Source organism: Brachycentrus maculatus, unplaced genomic scaffold, assembly GCF_059751285.1.
Source record: "Brachycentrus maculatus isolate JH-2025_06_01 unplaced genomic scaffold, ASM5975128v1 h1tg000366l, whole genome shotgun sequence".
In the NCBI taxonomy this organism is placed as follows: domain Eukaryota; kingdom Metazoa; phylum Arthropoda; class Insecta; order Trichoptera; family Brachycentridae; genus Brachycentrus; species Brachycentrus maculatus.
In genome coordinates, this window is record NW_028281115.1 from 50,130 (window position 1) to 69,122 (window position 18,993).

An 18,993-nucleotide genomic window follows, 5' to 3' on the forward strand; every position below is an offset into this window, starting at 1 on the left:
GTAATCGAACCCAAGAGCTCTGTCACGGTAAGGAAATGCAAAAACCAATACACAGATTATTTGTTTTTTTTTTAAATATTTTAAAAATTAAAGCTAAATATTAGCAATAAATATTGGCAGTTACTTGGCATAATGTGAACATTCACCCCGTATTATGTAGTATGTTATAATTCAGCCGCCTCTTTGGTGACCAAAATCCGATAATCACGTTATGGGACTTTAAAAATGTGATTATACTTGTGGAGGTCCTCACCAAAAACTTACGTTTCCAATATTGCAAAAAAATAATTTAAATGCAAATCTGTTATGTTAACTAAATTCTATCGAAATGTTAATTAAAGTTGCGACAAAACGTGACCAATCCTGTATTAAACCAATATGAAATCATTAATTAAATTGCACCAAAACGTAACAATTTACAAGCTAGAATTCCTGATTACTTAAAATCATTTATAATGGAAATGTAACGTTTTGGTGAGGACCTCCACACTTAGAAATGCAAAGGCGTTGATCCTGAATGGCATATTGATAGTTAGTAAGCAGCACCCACGCGGCCACGCGGCGAAATGGACCCGCACAGAGCGCTGACCGGCCGTTGGTCTTGAGCGACCAATCAGGGTTAGGGTCACTGCTTGCCGAGTACGACGCCCGGCCGGCTATATCGACTGTGGACATAATATTCTGTGGGCGATATGCAACAACGGGTGGTCCCGCACAACTGTTACTTAATTTATTATTATTTTTTAAATATTCGTACCTAAAAGATAATATTAAATTGGCGATAAAAATTTACTTTGTTTTATAAAATATCTAACTACTTATAAATTTGTAATCATGAATTTGTGACAAATTTATTTATTTAAATATGACTCTAGAATTTCAAAACTTCAAAATATGTTTTAAGTAAAAAAACACAAAGTGTATGTGTAATGCAAAAAAAAAATCATTTAAGCTTAACTAACTTTTTCATAGGATAATTATTTTACCGTTTGTTTTGGAAATCACATAAGGACACTTATGAATTTCTAATACTGGAAAGTTTAATGTAATTGAGATTTTTTTTCAACGGTTGGCTCCTAAACGTTGATAAAAAGATAAAAGTTGGTCTATTCCAGGTCCAGCATTTGGATAGCTTAAGTATTTTTTATGCACTTGTATAACAATGACCATTCTGCTTATTACTGAACATCCATATTGAATTATTTTCTCAGTTAATGCTAAGTCGTAATCCTTGCTCAGATTTCTATATTTTTTAATTTAAAAACGATAAATATATCGTCTCAATTTGAAATATATATATACATATATACATATAAATAATTCAGCGTCGAAAAGAAAACAATTTAATAATTAAACATTTTTTAGCTTTCAAATTATGTATTGTAACGTTATGTAGGCGTAGATTTCAATATATAATTTAAAGTCCTTTGTGTGTTTTATATTATACTTTCAAATTTAACAGCATCCGATCAGTTGAATGCAAAATTCGTCATTGAGAATTCAAACTCCACGGGAACTCCGAGCACTCCTTCATTTGATGTAATCCGTGGTGTTATTATTCTTTTATAGTTTTCAATTACGATTGACTAAGTAGGGTCTGTTGGTAAATCAAGTTTATGACGAGTATGGCGCTTATAATCGTCAATCTTTGTGAATAATCTCAGTAGGCGAGACACAAGAGCAGCAGGTCATTGAAACAACTAGGTGGTTTGAATTGTTTATTTAACATTGAGAATCTCAATTTAAGAGAGGCAATCATGACTTCGATCTATAATTAGCACTAACGTATTATTAGAAATAACAGAAAAAAACATGCAGGTTTTAACTCCATGTATAGATTACTCATAAAAAAAACTACTCGTATAACGGAATTTTTAGTCTTGACTTGACGTAATCATACAGCAAAAAATGGGTTAGAAATAGATTTTAACGTCTTTTTGCAGTTGTAACATTTTCGTTAAGTCTGTTTTTTGTCGCAGTTTTTTTAATAATCCATTATTAGGAAAAAGACGAAAAAATTTTTTTTTAAATAAATAAAATACGTTTAACCCAAAAAATCAGCGCAACGAACAATACTACTTTTGAAAACAAATTTTCAACACACTAAAGAAATTCATTTTGTACTTTTTTAAGAAACACATTTTTTCGTGACTTTTTTATTCATATAATTAAAGATATAAGTAAGTATTTACATTTTTTCAAATCACAAATAATTTTCTTTTATAATAAAAATTACTTTTTATCACTAAAATTACTTCAAATATCTTTGAAAATAAATTGTATCTAAATGTTAAATGGGTCCTGAATTGAGTCAAAATCCTTATATTATATTATATTTATTTCTTTAAGTAAAACAATGTGTAGCAAATGTCCTACCTCCAGTCTGCGAGATTGATCCTGTAGCACGAACGTGACCTGTAAAAAAAAACGATTTACTTAATAATTTGTTTTATTTAGTGTAAACGAAAGACATTTCACATATTCATAATACTTTTTAGCAATTTAAATATTTGTTCTGTGAACATTTTTTTCTTCATTTTTCACTTTCCATAAATATATATTTTTAATGGTTTTTTCTTGTTTTCTTTATTTCTTATAAATATATTTACTTTTTTCAGTATAACAGCTATGAACACCCGGTACAAATACAAACTCGTTGTGATTCGCTTTCGACATAAACCAGTTTAGCAATTTATAATCATTGGTCATGGCTTTTGAGTATGCCTTGAAAATATGTAAACATGCAAAAGTTAATGATAATTTATCATCGAATGTTTTCACTTTAATCACGTCATGGCATTTATGAGATGCATTTTTGAATGGAAAGACAATAAATAAGGATCTACTTAACTTTCGAAAAGAATTTTTTTGTGCATATACGCTTTTCGTTTTGATAAATGTTTTACCAAATAATCGTTTTAAAAAAAAAAATTAAGAGAATAAAACTAACTCCAGACTCCCTTCCACTGCACTGCATGGCTAACCCCACGGTAGACGACTCTCGTGTTGACCACCAAAGAGATAGATTGACAGCTGGAAATCGTCATCGCGGGGGGCTAATCTTTCTTAAAAACAGGCCACAGGCCTACATTAAGAAGAAGAAGAAGAATATTTGTATGTTAATAAATAATATTAGAAATATTCATTTGTTCAAAATCTTAAATTGCCTAAAGTTATTCATCGATTGCTTTGGAATTGACACAAAGTTGCATTTGAATACGCGGGTGTTTTTATATACAGCTATATTTACCTGTGACAGGTAAAAAACACTCCTATGACCGCAATGGCAGCTTTATTTGTCGAAAACAATAGGAACACATACAATGGTGAAAATTTTTAAGGAGGACAGAATGCTTCTTGATAGCTACTGTCATAAGTATTTGCAAGATTCTTTATAGGCTTGTTGTTTCATGAGTTTTAATATTTCAGTTTTATATGATTTTGTGTTATTTATAACTTGCATCAAAACATCTTTAATGTCATTAAATAATCACAATTTTTTTTTTAATTACTCTAGCAATGACTTTTAGATTATATTAAAATAATTAAAAATTAAATTAAATTTAAAAAAAAACAAACATTTTCGTATTCACGTGTCTTAATATATATATAATATTCATGACAATATATAATTCCTAAGCAAAATAAATTAGTATTTTTGATACATGTATTTTAATCTCAGTAGCTTTAATATTATTCAAGCCTTAATCGAACTCGGATAGGCGAATACTCCAACCAAAAAGGAATCTCTTTAAAGTGCATTATACCACTACTTCATAGTAAACCCGTTTGAACCCTTTGATATGCATAATATCGTGGACTATAACTAGGTCAGGTATTTAACACTTCCAGGCACAGATCAATGATCGATAATAAGTTAGAAATTAACAATTCGTTCATCGATTGGATCATTTATTTACCGGTTTGCGCACGCGACGGCGGAATTATAAAACACTGCTTGTCTTACAGGTTCACGTGTTCAATTTAATTTTTAAACAAAGAACAAACGAGTTCGTAATATTCATAATATTATCACGCAATTCGTGGTAACTACAATGAAATTATTATTTTTTGACATCTCATCAAAGATGAAGGAGAATATGGAAGTCTGGGTATTTACGGGGCTGACGACCGCCATAGGCTGGTTTAAATAATCACTTTACACACGTGTAACATTCACTAATTCTACCCATTGTTGACAACCACACTACTCAAATTCTTGAAAGTACCTACTATATTAATTAATCATTTTCGAAACGTTGTGCTTGAATCACTAGAACTTCACAAGAGACATGTATTGGTAAGATAAAATGAAGCTATTTATTGAGCAGAAACTCTTTTATTTGTATGTGAGATCCGAATCCTGGATTGTCACTTCTGTCAAGGACAATGAGATTATATAAGATAATTATGATTGTAGAAAAATATGTATAAATTGTACATTGGGTACCGCACATTATACTTGATCATTCCTTGCTCTTCAGATTCGCATTCATGCACATAGGAGTGGAATATGTATCACCGAATGCAGACACTGTAAGTGGAGTAACTCAGGTGAAGGATATTACTGCTGTTTGCAATAGGAAATAAAGTAATGAGTACTATAGGAGTAGAAAAGGAAATTACCAGTAATATCTAAGGTAGTCAAGGATTCATACCCATACTCATAAAAGCTTATAAAACATACATTGTACTGTCGATATGCACAAGTTGATTAAGGATTCTTTTTCAATATGGTGAATGTTATACTTTATTTGCACAAGTAAGAAATACCTTTTTTTTCTCACTATAATCACATTTTATTACCATTTAATTCTGATTTGACGAAACAGAGAATATATACGAAAACAAAAAAACAGAAAAAATCGTCATATAAATATAAAGGACAAGATCGCATTTTATATTTTTTTTATTCGATCTTACTTTTTTTCCATATAAAAATTTCTGATCATGATGTATGGAAATTTTGATACTGCAAAATATTTAATTTTAGAAAATAAAAAATGTAAGAATCATCAGTATAGATAATGTAATTAAATACTTTAAAAAAATTACATACTCTCTGAATAAGAGCGTTGAAATAATAAAAAAATGTTATTTTATACGTGAAGAAATATTATAAAAATATTCATGACAAAAATTTTATTATTAAAAAAAATATTTGACCAAGATTTGGAAAAATATAACAGAGTTGTAAAGTTTTAACTAGAAACAAAAGATATACAATATTACTACAATAAATAAGCAATTAAAAACATAACGATCTCACATGATACCGTCTTGTAATTCTAACATGGGAGAGTTAGCACTGCTCATGCATTTGAAAAACAAAAGTCATGCCCAGAAAATACCAGAACTTGTGTGAAGTGACCCAGATTTACCGACTTCTTCACCGCATCGGTCAATTTAAATGCACAACAACAGTTCGTATGTTCACATTCTTGCGTTAGTTTGACGTAATGACTAATCCATACTACCACAATACTTCAGTTAATAGTACAATAGAGTATTTCCACAAAATACATGACCACCTTGAGTAAAATTAGCTTCTCAAAGTGACGCCACAAACCAGTTAATCCACAATATGTTATTTAGAAATTTTAAAGTTAATGAACTGAAGGAATTCACAGTATTGTGAAATGCTTCGGATTTTTTAAATTGCCAAAAACAACATTATTTTCCGCACTCTACGGTACATTGGGCATCGTATTGAATTGACGCAGTATCAATTTGATTGTAAATTATGAGAATGCAAGGTATTCATTCCTGCTGTCCCGATTCTTTGATCAGGAAAATAAAAAATTTAATAAATTTTTAAAAGATATTTAGCGATATGGTAATCAGAATCGACTCTGAAAGCGCGACCGTCGCTATATCGACGTTAACGCCAGTGTATTTTGACGGTCGAAATGGTAGGACTAATGGGAAGGAAATATATTAAATTGGCTTATTAGTCAATAATATTGACTAATAAGCCAATTTAGCATTTTAATTTTATTAAAAAAAAAAATTTAAAAAATAAAATAAATATATATATATATATATATATATATATATATATATATATATATATATATATATATATATATATATATATATATATATATATATATATATATATATATATATATATATATATATATATATATATATATATATATATATATATATATAAACACATTTTTTTTTTAAATATTTTAATCAACATGTTTTTCCACAAAGTTAAAGCAAAATAAACTTTATTTGATTTCCCCAGAAAATCAACAATATTTTTCGGCACATTTACTTAAGAATCAATTTTCATCAGCATTTTTATAAAATTTTCTTAATGCTGGATAGAGCTCAAAATGTTATGTATAACCTGCATTCTTAACTTAAAAAAATATATTTCGGTTTTCTTTGATGAATAAACCAGATGATCCATACATTTAAAATAAATTTTGTGTCTCTTTATAGTCTTGTGTTAATATTTCGGTTGGTACTTAGAATTCAATATTTGTGTCTTCATATTTGTCAGAAGCCTTGGCATAAAAATCTATTACAATATCTTACAATGTCAATGAGATATATTCAACAGACAATGAATTATGTACTATACATAATAAGCGTATGTAAATATGTATAGAATGCTGTTCGAGTGAGAGTTGAACAAAATTTATACAAACAACGTATTATAATATGAATGTGTCAATATGTTTTTCCTTTAGAGCACTTACATATGGAAATGTAGCCTCCGTATAATTTTTACGTTAAAAATGTTTTTTTTTAATATACATACGTGAACAATATTATTTTTGTTGCGGTAACATTAAAAATCAATATTCAAAGGTAAATAAAATTTACCAACTAAAAATATATTGTAAATTCAAACTGCCCTATTTGCTTTTCTTTCATCCCTTTTATATCTTTTTCTTTTTGTTAATATACTTATTATCTATATAACGTTAAATTTTCTACGTTTCTAGGTTTTTTTTAGTTTTCATAAATATACTAGTAATTTACTAACAGCGACACAAATTTTGAAATACTCACACAAAATAAGGACGCCATATAATATGTGTAATATAGTCTCATTCAATATGTATGAGTACTTGATGCTCATCATTTTAATATTTGTTTTATTAATTTAATTGTATGTTGATACTTACAGTTAGTTAATGTACACTCTTTAACGAACTAATTAATTACAATATTTTAATTTTATTTCACATATTTATGTCTACCAATTAAAATCATCACATGGTGTTGAAATTTTCGTAAAATAAATGCGTTAACAATAACACTAACGTAATAGATTTAACAGGTTTTTCCCAAATAGTTTTACAAAAAAAGTTATCATTATTGTAATCCCGAGGCAATCAAAAGTCACACAAATCATAAGTCATATAAATTAGTTTTTCACAGCCTACTACGAGTATAAGTATATAAAATTGAGCATCCTAGATATTGTTTTTCAATTCTCTTTCCCCTACTTACTACTCTTCCATTTTAGTTTCCATATGCCAGTAACTATCCTCACAGTAAATTATTTATTTATTTTCGTCTAAATCTCATTATAAATTGCAATTCTAGATCCAGGATCTTGGGTTACAGGACCATTCATCTTATCTTCAAATAATTATGGATCAGATTAACTTCATTTTGATGTAATGTAGTTCTCTGCCCATTATTGGGTGTAAATAGGGGTTAAAGAAAATAAAATAATATTGGGTCAAGTAAAGGTGAATTAAATATTAAAACAACATTACGTCTATGTCGTATTCTGTGAGTTTTCCATTTGGTAGTTTTATGTATGACAAACGATTTACGTCATATTATTGCTATCGTTACCAAATACCTTAATTCTAACAATGATGTATGTATGTTTTATAACGCAGGGGAATTCTCAAAGTCAAATGTACTATAAATAAAGGTACCTACATAATCTTGTAGCATCAATTGATGATGTGTTCGCATGTTCCTATGATGTCATCATTAGTTATCGAATGTCAATGTTATTTGATTCGTAGAGCTTTGTTGAGAGAATTTTAAGGTATGAATTAATTTCATCATTATAAAAATACGTTGCTAAAAACTTGATGATAAAAAACAAACCGTCATTGTTCCTGAGTAATTAATATGATAATATTTTACATAGTTTGTTTTGATATTTTTACGTGAGATTTTATAAATTCATTCATTGATTCTTCAAAAAAATAATGTGATTCGTTTTTTGCATTGATGATACAGGTTTTGATGCTTATATCATCATTATCCAACAACGCTTTTCTGCATTCGACAGTTTTTATATAATGATTAGAATATACTTTATTTATAATTCTATAGAAAAAATCACTCGTCATCTACAGCAAAATCGATGACATTGCATAAATTAAATAACACTCTTTTTGAATAGTCATGGATAGTCATTCCCACTATAAATAATCCATATTTTTGGGATTCCACAATTAAATAAAATAGGAAAATTGTGATGAGATGTTTTGGATAGGTAGAACGAATGAGCAAGAAACGAATGGTTAAATATATTTATGAGGCAAATGTTGTTGAAAATAAGAGCAGAGGAAGACCGAGACATTATGAAGTATTACAAAACAGGTGTAATTAGGTCAAGAGTTGGAATTATGAGAAGATGCACGAATGTGGAAGAGGTGAGAAATGTTTGCAAAGACATGGTAGTGTGACATTTTATTATCTCTGCCTGTTTCTGCGGAGAAGTGACGTAATGGTTTGGTTGGTTACAAAAGTATAAATATTTTTTTCAAAGTTTTTTCCAATTATTTCAAATATAAACATATTTGGTACATTTAATTTTCTTATGCAAATACTTGTGATGCTACTCTATTGCTTTCGGTTTACAAATATGAAAACTGGATTCAAAGGTCTCAGTATTCTGTAGAAAATTATCAATACATAATAACGAGCATCTTCTCAGTTCTGGAACTTTCTCTGCTGAAGCAACAGGTCAACTTTGTTACGTTAGTAGTTAATTACCCAGTATCACTAGTTAATTGAGTTTCGTGTGAGTATAAGCATAAAAAATACATAACAAACTGGTTACGCTATGTTTGGATAATTGTGTTATCGATATTAATTGCATTCATTTTTCCGACTTCCTAACTTATTAAACCAAACGTTAATCATTTCTAACGGAAACATTGCATTATCGGTTATTGATATAATTTTAGAAATTCTCCTCGTTAGATTTATTGATTTACTGCGTAATAAGTAGATGGTGATTATTATTTACATGAAGGTAACCAGTTTTTATGGAATAAAAAAATGATAATTTTTAGGAAAGATTTTTTTTTCATGTTCAGATCTGAATCGCTTGATTTCAGAAACAATTATTCTTTTTTGCCAGACTGTTTTTTTATTGTGTTTTTTCTTCACAATATCTCTGATTATATTATACTTTCAGATTACCCCTGCGTTCGTTTTTTTTAAATTGTACTTATAAAAAAATCAATCGGCATAAAATTCGTCGTATTAAAAATATGTTTATATTTTTGTTTAATATCTGTATGTATGACCCTTTGGAAAAACATAGGTTGTCAATGCGTTTCTGGGTACAATTTGGGTTGGCCAACAGGGTTTAAATGGTATATCTTGAGTTTGAGTAAGGTAAGATATATTTCGTTAGGTAATTTAGTTTTGAGACGTACGTACTCCGATATCAAAGGCCTCTTTAAATGTTTACATTTTACATATCGATAATAACAGAAAAAGATGCATTGGTAGCTTAATGAAATTTATTTAGCACTCCTAAAAAATGCAAAATATTTCATTTAAAATTTTCTATGAAATGTCTCTGATGCAGCCCTTACTTAATATCCCAGAGTTAACACATATGAATCGTGGACCATTGCATCAGTGTGATGTAATGGCCATGTTACTCTTCCCGATGCATACATGAGGTTATTTATCATTAAGTTAATTTCTATGGGATATGCGGAAGGCATGTTGAAAGTTCGGTCAATAGGCAAACACGATCATCTATTATCACTGCGCTTCTCACAACATTATTTAACTCATCTGCCATTGATTACACCAAACGTGCAAACCCAACTTGTGAAGTAAGCGACGGGAAAATTATTGAATTATGTGCACTTAGTCAACTTATAGAGAAAATGAAAGGGATTTTCATACAAAACAATAGTCACCATTAATAAGGCAGTATTTTAAACTTTTATCATAGTAAGTCGTGAGAAAGCTCGGTTCTGATACTATGATGGTTATCATTATATCTGCACGATGAGGATTAAAATGAATTAATTTCCGTTAAAATACATTTAAAAGTTTTACGTGGAATTGGGGAAAATTATTTAATTAAAAAGCTGATACAACATTTTGTGTGTTTAAATGCTTTGTCACAAACCTGGATGATCTCCAATTATAAGAATTTGAGTAGTATGTTTGTCAATCATGTAGAGTTGGTAAATGTTACAAGTGTGTAAAATGATCACTTTGACCAGGTCGTAAGCCCAGTAAATGCCTAAAACTTCTTATTATTCTTCATCTACGTTGAAATGCTAAATGAAAGTATAAAAGCTAATAAGCTTACCTTATTTGGCAACAAATTGACGCAACGTTTAAATAATCAGTAGCTATATAAAGGTAAGGTTATCAGTCTTACATTTTAAATACCAAACCGGGGTAGTATTCAATAAATATTAAAGTAAAAATTTTTACATTTAATTCAACTCCACTTGAATTTAAACCTGGGATCTCCAGAATGGCAGCTAAAAAGCTATACATAACACTATGGTAGCAAACTATGAATACTACGGAAACAATGTACGAGTGTAAAAAATATAAATTTATTTATTAAATTTCACATACGAGCTTGAAGGATTTAAAATAAATGAGATAAAACGTAAATCGTTTGGTTCGAATATTTGTTCTACTCTCATTACATCATCCAATTAATTTTTATGCTACATAGATACACATAATTAAGGACTGAAATTCTTATTTACCTAAAAAAGTATCTGGTAATTCCATCTTAATTTCATCTTTAATTATAAAATATAACATTTTATGATTAAAATTTTCTATCTGTTTTTCTTATATCAAATTAATTACGTCCGGAGCAAAACACTAATTGGATATCATAATTTACCTGTACATTTTTAATAAACTAAACTTTTTGTGTTGTTTTTCATACGCTTAGTTAAATTTCAATAATTTATTTTTATTTTCTACGATAGCGAATACGAGTATATTCAGATGCCATAAACATTGCTTAGGTCATACAATTTTAGAAGTAGGTATCTAATTTGAGTGAGCGTGTTTTATCTTCTTAGTGGTACTACATGTCGCTTTCAGCGCTCACAATCAAACAATAGTGTGTTCACAATGACAAATCGACCCTTTTGGACACGGTTTTGTCACAATACTCTCAGATAAAAAGAGAACTTTTACTCATTGTTACGTGTTTATTTTGCTGTCGGAAAGACAAAACACAAGTAAAAATGTGTCTCGAAGGCCCAATTTGCTAAAATGAACGTTGACATAATACACTGAAGTGAAATCTGCTTTGCTCTTCTTTATTTAGTAGAAAATTGTTTTGGGATAAGTTTAGAAATTTTATACGTTTTTATTAAGCCCTTTTATTTATAACACTCGTAAAAAATAAAGTAGAAGTTTAATCTTGAAGGCTAATTAGCTTAAATTATTGTACCAATTCAACTTATTTTGGGTACAATAAGTCAGATTTTATTGTATTAGAGTACTATCTTGGGGTGTAATGAAGATTCTATGCCCTTAGATGGCTTTTATTTTGTAAAAATAAATGAAACTTTAATAAAAACTTAAAAAAAAAACATTAAACAAAAATACTATAGAGTTGTTGGACTTACAAGTGTGTTAACAATGTTGACAACATAGCCTTATGACAACGTAAACACAGACTTTTTAAAATATATTTTAATGTAGGATTTATGTTTACATATGCATTATTTAAGAAAAATGAAGATTATTTTAAACGTTACGAAAAACGCCACCTCGTTTTCCTTTTTTTTACCTTGATATCCTCATTTTTTAATTCAAAGAAAAATTATCGCATGTATGTGACATTTTCAGCATTTTTATAAAAATATATTTTTGTGATTGAAACAGTACGAGAATTTATTCTGTGATACTCGTATATATGAATGATTTGACGTTACTGTTACGTTAAATTCCCAAATAAAATAAAATGAAAAATAAGGTTATGTGATAAGAAGCCTCACAAACCATATCTCAATATGTTAAATAGTAATAAACTAACATTCGGCTAAAATTTAAGACGCCACAATCTAATATCAGAGAGAGGTAGCATTTGGTTGAGGTGTAAGAAACCATTAAAAACATCTCATAGTATACCGACCATCAATAAAGTAACGGCTCCTATAGACCCATTTCAAATCGGAGTGTAGTAACATTTGGTTAAGAGATAAGATACCTTTAGGGCAATCACACAGTATGTCGCATCGGTTAGGAGAGAAGAGAACGTGATTGTGACAAGTTCCTAACCTGTGTACGTGAAGGAAGCGGTTCGGTGGACCGGACCTGTCTCCAGATGAGGCTGTGTAAACTCGATTTCATTCAGCTCTACACTTTCTCCGCCAGCCCGCGGCAATCTACGTATTAAAAGCTCAGAATAATACTGAGCTTGTTAAATAAAAAATAATATTTTACTTTTAATATTTTAACCAATCCATTGATTCTTAATCCCTCATTAGCCTTCGATTTATTTACCAATATATATATATATATATATATATATATATATATATATATATATATATATATATATATATATATATATATATATATATATATATATATATATATTTTAAATGGCAATTTGCTATTATTATTATTTTATTGATTGGCTGTTTTTTTAATGCTCGTCTGGACAAATAATGGTTTTATGTTGAAATCATATTTACTAATTGATTATATAATGTGAAAAGTAAATCTTACTGTGCAAAAAAGGGGATTACTTCTGTGGCTAATTATATAAAGGTTTAAAAATAAAATAGTTACAACGATAAATTAAGTGAAAGGCTGTCAGATTTTTGATAGTGATATAATGATTATTTTTTAGGCATTTGTAAAGGTAGATTTAAATGAATTATTTATTATTAATTTATTCTATTACATTAGATTCACCCTACGAATGATATATATAAATATATATTATACGTGATTTATTAGAGAAAACTATAAACTCCGCAAATTTTTAGCTAATGGTACCACCATCAGTTGAAATTCCATTCATATCAAAACTAAAACAACCATGCGAAAGGAATCCAACAACAGTGAATACACACCTCTTTCAAAAATTCATATTGTATAATATGGATGTTCAATAATGGGCAGAATGGTGAACGTTAACACTAGCGTACGTAAGTGACTACATAAGCTAACCAAATGCCAGGTCAAAGGTCCTAATATATTAAGTCTTCCATCATCTTTAGTACAAAAACGAAAGATGCTTCGTCTCAAGTTGAGACACCTATAATATAATATACATACGTATTTTTTTTCAAATCCTTACCAGCACCCTAATGGTCCATAGGACACTGTATCATATAAACACAGTGTTAAATTGATCGTTAACACATGTAGGAAAGTTGATCAGCCCTCCGCTTTAGGTAAAAGTCCAGGGTAATAATGAATAAATATTAGAGAAAAAATCACTTATATTTATTTGTTCCCCCCCGGAAATCGAACCCGGGACCTTCAGAACGGTGGCCGAGAGTGCTGACCATTACACTACGGAGGCGGACATAATATATACAAAATAATGTATACATTTGAATTATTTAATATGTTTTCATTCATATTATAAGGATCTCATACATGCATGATATAAAATATTAGCCAGAGTTTTTTTCAGCTTACTGATGATTAATGGGAATTTAAAATTATGTATTTCAAATAAATGACGATTTAAACTCCATTTATGACTTGGACCAGTGTTCTTCACAGTATCCTGTGAGATCTTTCACACACGTCGCGATAAAAATACAGCAATCTTTTAAGAATATACCAACACACATTGACACAGACGATAAAACTGCTTTTCAATGCGGTCCATAAGAAATTATTTTGCTTGCAGTATTGAGACTACATACGATATTATTGTATTATTTAAATGTTTATGATATGTACTACGTATGTGTGCGTTTAACGAGCTTTCCTTGTACGGTCTCTTCCGATGTATTAATCTTTCTAGACGCACTTTTATTTCCTGTTATTTCTTTTCTATTGAGGCGAGAAAATTATTCCACCAACGAGCTCGCATTAGAAATGTATCCCTAAAGTATAATAAATCATACGTATTTCTTAAAGAGAATATTTTAAAAGACTACAGTGCGTGGAATTTTATTTTAATGTATTATCGGATCTCACAAGTAAAATAAATGTCACAAGAGGATACGTTAAGTTTATATAATATTATCTAACGCAATTTATAAGCTCAAGAGGGATTTAATCTAACAAAAGTAAGAAAAAATACTAAGAAAAAACTGAAAAATGTGAAAATGCTAACCCATTTGAATAAATTTCAATGGAAATGAGAGATTTCTTGATATATTTATAAAGGTATGCACATAACGATTAAACTAGTATTTTTTTGGGTTTAGTCCATATCATTTTAAGAAAATTTTTTTTTTCATTTTTTGTGTAAAAAAACTAACTAACTAATTTGGCATACCTGATCGTGCCATGTTTTTCTCGGTCTTCCTCTGCTTTTTTTCCCGCTAACATTCGCCTCATAAATTTGTTTTACCGTTCTTTCCTCACTCATTCGTTCGACATGTCCAAACCATCTCAACACACCTTTCTTAATTTTATCGATAATGCTTATCTCAGCTTTGCACTCCTTCCTTATTTCACTCTTCGTATATCTATCATACATCGTTTTGTCGCACATTCTTCTGAGAGATCGCATTTTATGTGTAGTTTTTACATTTATTACTCCAAAGTAATAAATATACATTTTTTGTTATAATCATTTATATTTGTAAGTCTCATTCAAACTTGGATATAAAAGAGCCTAAGAGACTAGGATATTTTTTGGTTTTTAAGAGGTCTGTGTAATATCCATGCTTTGTTTATAGAAAAGTAAATTGATGGGACATTATGCCAGCTTTATTTCAAAGAGTTTTTGCTTATACCCAGGTCTCTTATCTAGGTTTGACTGTGTATTGCTTTAAGTCACTCTATTATATTTTTTTCTTAATCAGGAGAAGAACTGGTATAAATATAATAAAATAGTTATACGTGCTTTATATAAAACGTGCATAATTTTATTAAGTTTAACCTTAAATATAAAGATTGGACTGTCATATTTACCATCCCTGTAACTTTGAACTTTCCCGACCCAGGGGTCCCTGTGAGACCATTTAGAGAATATTTGTACTTTATTTTACCATTCAGTAAACTCTACCAATACATGATACCTATCTATAATTTACTTTATGGTAATATTGACAGTATATTCATGCGTGACCGATATCAAAAAATAAATATTTTTTCCCACATTCGAGATCTTCATCAATTTCCATTTACAAAAACACTTCATATTCATGAATCAACTACCGAAACCAAACATTACTTTTTTTTATTTGGCAAGATTATCACATAAGCTGCTTAAAATTCGCTCTATGAATTATCAAAACTAGACAGATGTAATTTATTTGGACTGATTTGGAAAATAAATTGGTCTAAGCGCACAAAATAAAAGTAGATTTATTATTTACTATTAAGGAAAGCTGTCACATCTGGCACTGAAACGGAGAGAATAAAAGGCAAGGAACTCTCTGAGGCTATTGAACCTGTTTTAGCAATATACATGAGTCACTCTTCTCTAAGTTTTATTTCATTTAACAAGTTTTTTATTAACAGCGAATTTTCTAGAATAGAGCGACATTGCAAGTTTAAAGAACAATACCAAGTTAACTTTTGTGTAAAAATAATTACTGAATTTTTATATATATATATATATATATATATTTATATATATATATATATATATATATATATATATATATATATATATATATATATATATATATATATATATATATATATATATATATATATTTATATATATATATATATATATATATATATAATATATATATATATATATATATATATATATATATATATATATATATATATATATATATATATATATATAATATTTGTTGATACCAAGTTAACTTTTGTGTAAAAATAATTACTGAATTTTCATATATATATATATATATATATATATATATATATATATATATATATATATATATATATATATATATATATATATATATATATATATATATATATTTCCTTCTTTCCTACGATTGTATTTATATTTAGGTTTTATTTTTAATAAACACAGAAAAATGTAATTATTTTACCATGGGTACTCTACAAGATTTTTTAGGATACGTTGTAAAGGTTTTTTTGTCAAGAATTTATTTAGCAATGGTTGAACTAAAAAAATGACTACTTGTTGTACAGAAACACGCTTTCATGTAGTCCAGTTTGGAAATATAACACAACAATGTGAACGAAAAGAATCGTTATTTATTTATTTATTAATTTTAATTACTTTTAATGTAATCATCCTTAACAGTTTACACTTTTATGAGGATACAAAAAAAGTACAATCAAAATTATGTTGACATTGCAAAAATACATGACATTTGATTATCTCATTTTTAATGCATAAATACAATCACTGTATTGATTTGATGGATGGCTTATTGATCGTTAAAGATAGGTTATCAGTTTTAAACATAGTCGAATTTTATTCCAGGTTCATGTAATATTTTAAAAATAATAATGAATATGATTAAATTAATGAAAACAAATACGACAAAATACTTTACCTTTACCAATAATTAAATGACGATTATTATTTTTCTTAATTTAATGCATCACTGAATTTCCACCCAGGGTTTTTTTGTATCTTATGAAAAAAATACATTTTTAGGTTTAAAAAATAAATATGAAGTTATGTAATAAGCAATCTTAACTATACATATTAAGAAAAAATCCATTTTCAAATAAATTTAAATGAAAAATATTGTAAAAGTATATTGTACGTTTTACGAAATTGTAGTCGTATTAATCGAAACGTAGTTTGATAATTAAATATCGTCCAATATTTCCATCAAGAGATTCTCGATTTAAGCGGAATCTATTGACAGCATTCACAATTCATTTGGGATTGTCACATTGCGGCACGATCAGAATACTTTTAGCCATCGCGTGCGTAATAATGCAGAACATTCGAAATCGCTCGTTATATAATAGTTGGTCACCCTGTTTCATGGCAGTCAACGATGCACTGGGGGCTAATGAACTCCCTTCAAAACTGCACTTCGATTCACTGTGATTCGAATTTCGAATTGTTAAAATATGCAATGGCCGTTCGTGATTGAACGACAGATTTCTGAGTCCGGAATACATAGTGTAACCTACTAAAGCAGGAATTCAAATGCTGTTTGTTACATTTTAATTATATTCAGTTTTATCGAAAACTCCATGGTTCAGTTTATGTATAACACTGTCAACGACTATTCATATTTCACCTATTTTACTAAACCCTTAAGTTTGTTCCATGATTTAGAAAATGATACTATGGGTTTGAAGTTAATAGAATAATTGTTTAATAAAAAAATGTAAAAATAATTATGTTAATTTTTTTAATAAGTAACCAAGACGATAAATATATGCTACATTACAATCGTTACTGTAATTTAGCTGTAATATTGCACGTTTATAGCCACTGGTCTTGTTTTAACCCTATCTGCCAAAAAAAATGAGATTTTACGGTATTTTTAAATTGAATTTTACGATTTTGAAATCAAGAGATGATTTTGAAAGAAACTTAGGATTCATTTTAAATAAATAAAAAATGAATCTGAAATCCGGTGTTCCTAATTGATTATTTAAAAATAAAAAATTTAATTAATTTTAAAAAATTAACTACTTCGTTACTTTAATGGTATTTTAAAATATGTTTAAAGTACGTTCGATGGCTATGCGACCCTAACGGACACGAGTAAGATGCACAAAATGCGACAAATTTGGCCAGGCAATCTAACGCACTACCCAACAGAAACTTCATCTTTGATTATTGTTAAGTCATGGTATAGAATTTCGTTAGGATGTTTAAAATTATTATTTATCACAATAAAACTAATTCGTGATCTCTATCCTGTCAAAAATATTCCGATGCAAGGTCCAAGAATCTAGAGCGTAGGACTGATCACCTTCCCTTTATATGATTTATGATCAAGTTAACAATCTGTCGACCGTTGCGGTCCCTTATCTACTATCTGGGTGATGATAGGTGCCAATGAAAAAAAGGTGAGGATTTAATTTAAAGTACAGTGTGAAAAGGGTTGAGTGTTACTTGTGATGTTGATGTTAATTGTTAAAACAATACAAACGTAATGAGTCCCGACTCATTTGTGGCGTGGGCAAATCAAATGAATAGTAAAACTATAGTTTACTATGGTCAACCAATTGTCAAAATGTTTTGTCATGTCGCACGAACCAGATGCTTCGCGAGACTAAATTATTTGTTTAAATTTGCTGAATAATCTGGTCCATTGGTCAAAAACCCTAAATGGGATGTGCGATGAGAGGTACTTTTATTGGAAACATTATAAACAAAATAAATTATTAAAATCTTGTTATAATATTTTGAAAGAATCAATACAAAAATGGACGTACATTCACTATATGTACCTACTTCCCTTTCTCTCTACATGATTTACACGCAAAGGGTGCACGGAGTACTTTTATTTATTTTATTTTATTTGTTCGGGAATTGTTCAGCTTTACATTTAAAAAATCATTACATTCTTTTTTGATATCTCATCAAAGATGAAGAAGAATATGGAAATCTTTACATTTACGGGGCTGACGACCGTCATAGGCTGGTTTAAGTGATCTTTGATGAGATGTCAAAAAATAATATAA

The 18,993-nt window shown here is 28.8% G+C and overlaps 1 long non-coding RNA gene across 1 annotated transcript in view; it reads right to left on the reverse strand.

The window, feature by feature from the left end:
- LOC148303495 (uncharacterized) overlaps window positions 1–18,993 on the reverse strand; it is a 106,056-nt gene that overhangs the window by 28,071 nt on the left and 58,992 nt on the right. The window contains exon 3 of the long non-coding RNA XR_015838478.1: window positions 2,377–2,415. This is a non-coding gene — a long non-coding RNA (uncharacterized LOC148303495). The remainder of the gene's footprint in view (window positions 1–2,376; window positions 2,416–18,993) is intronic.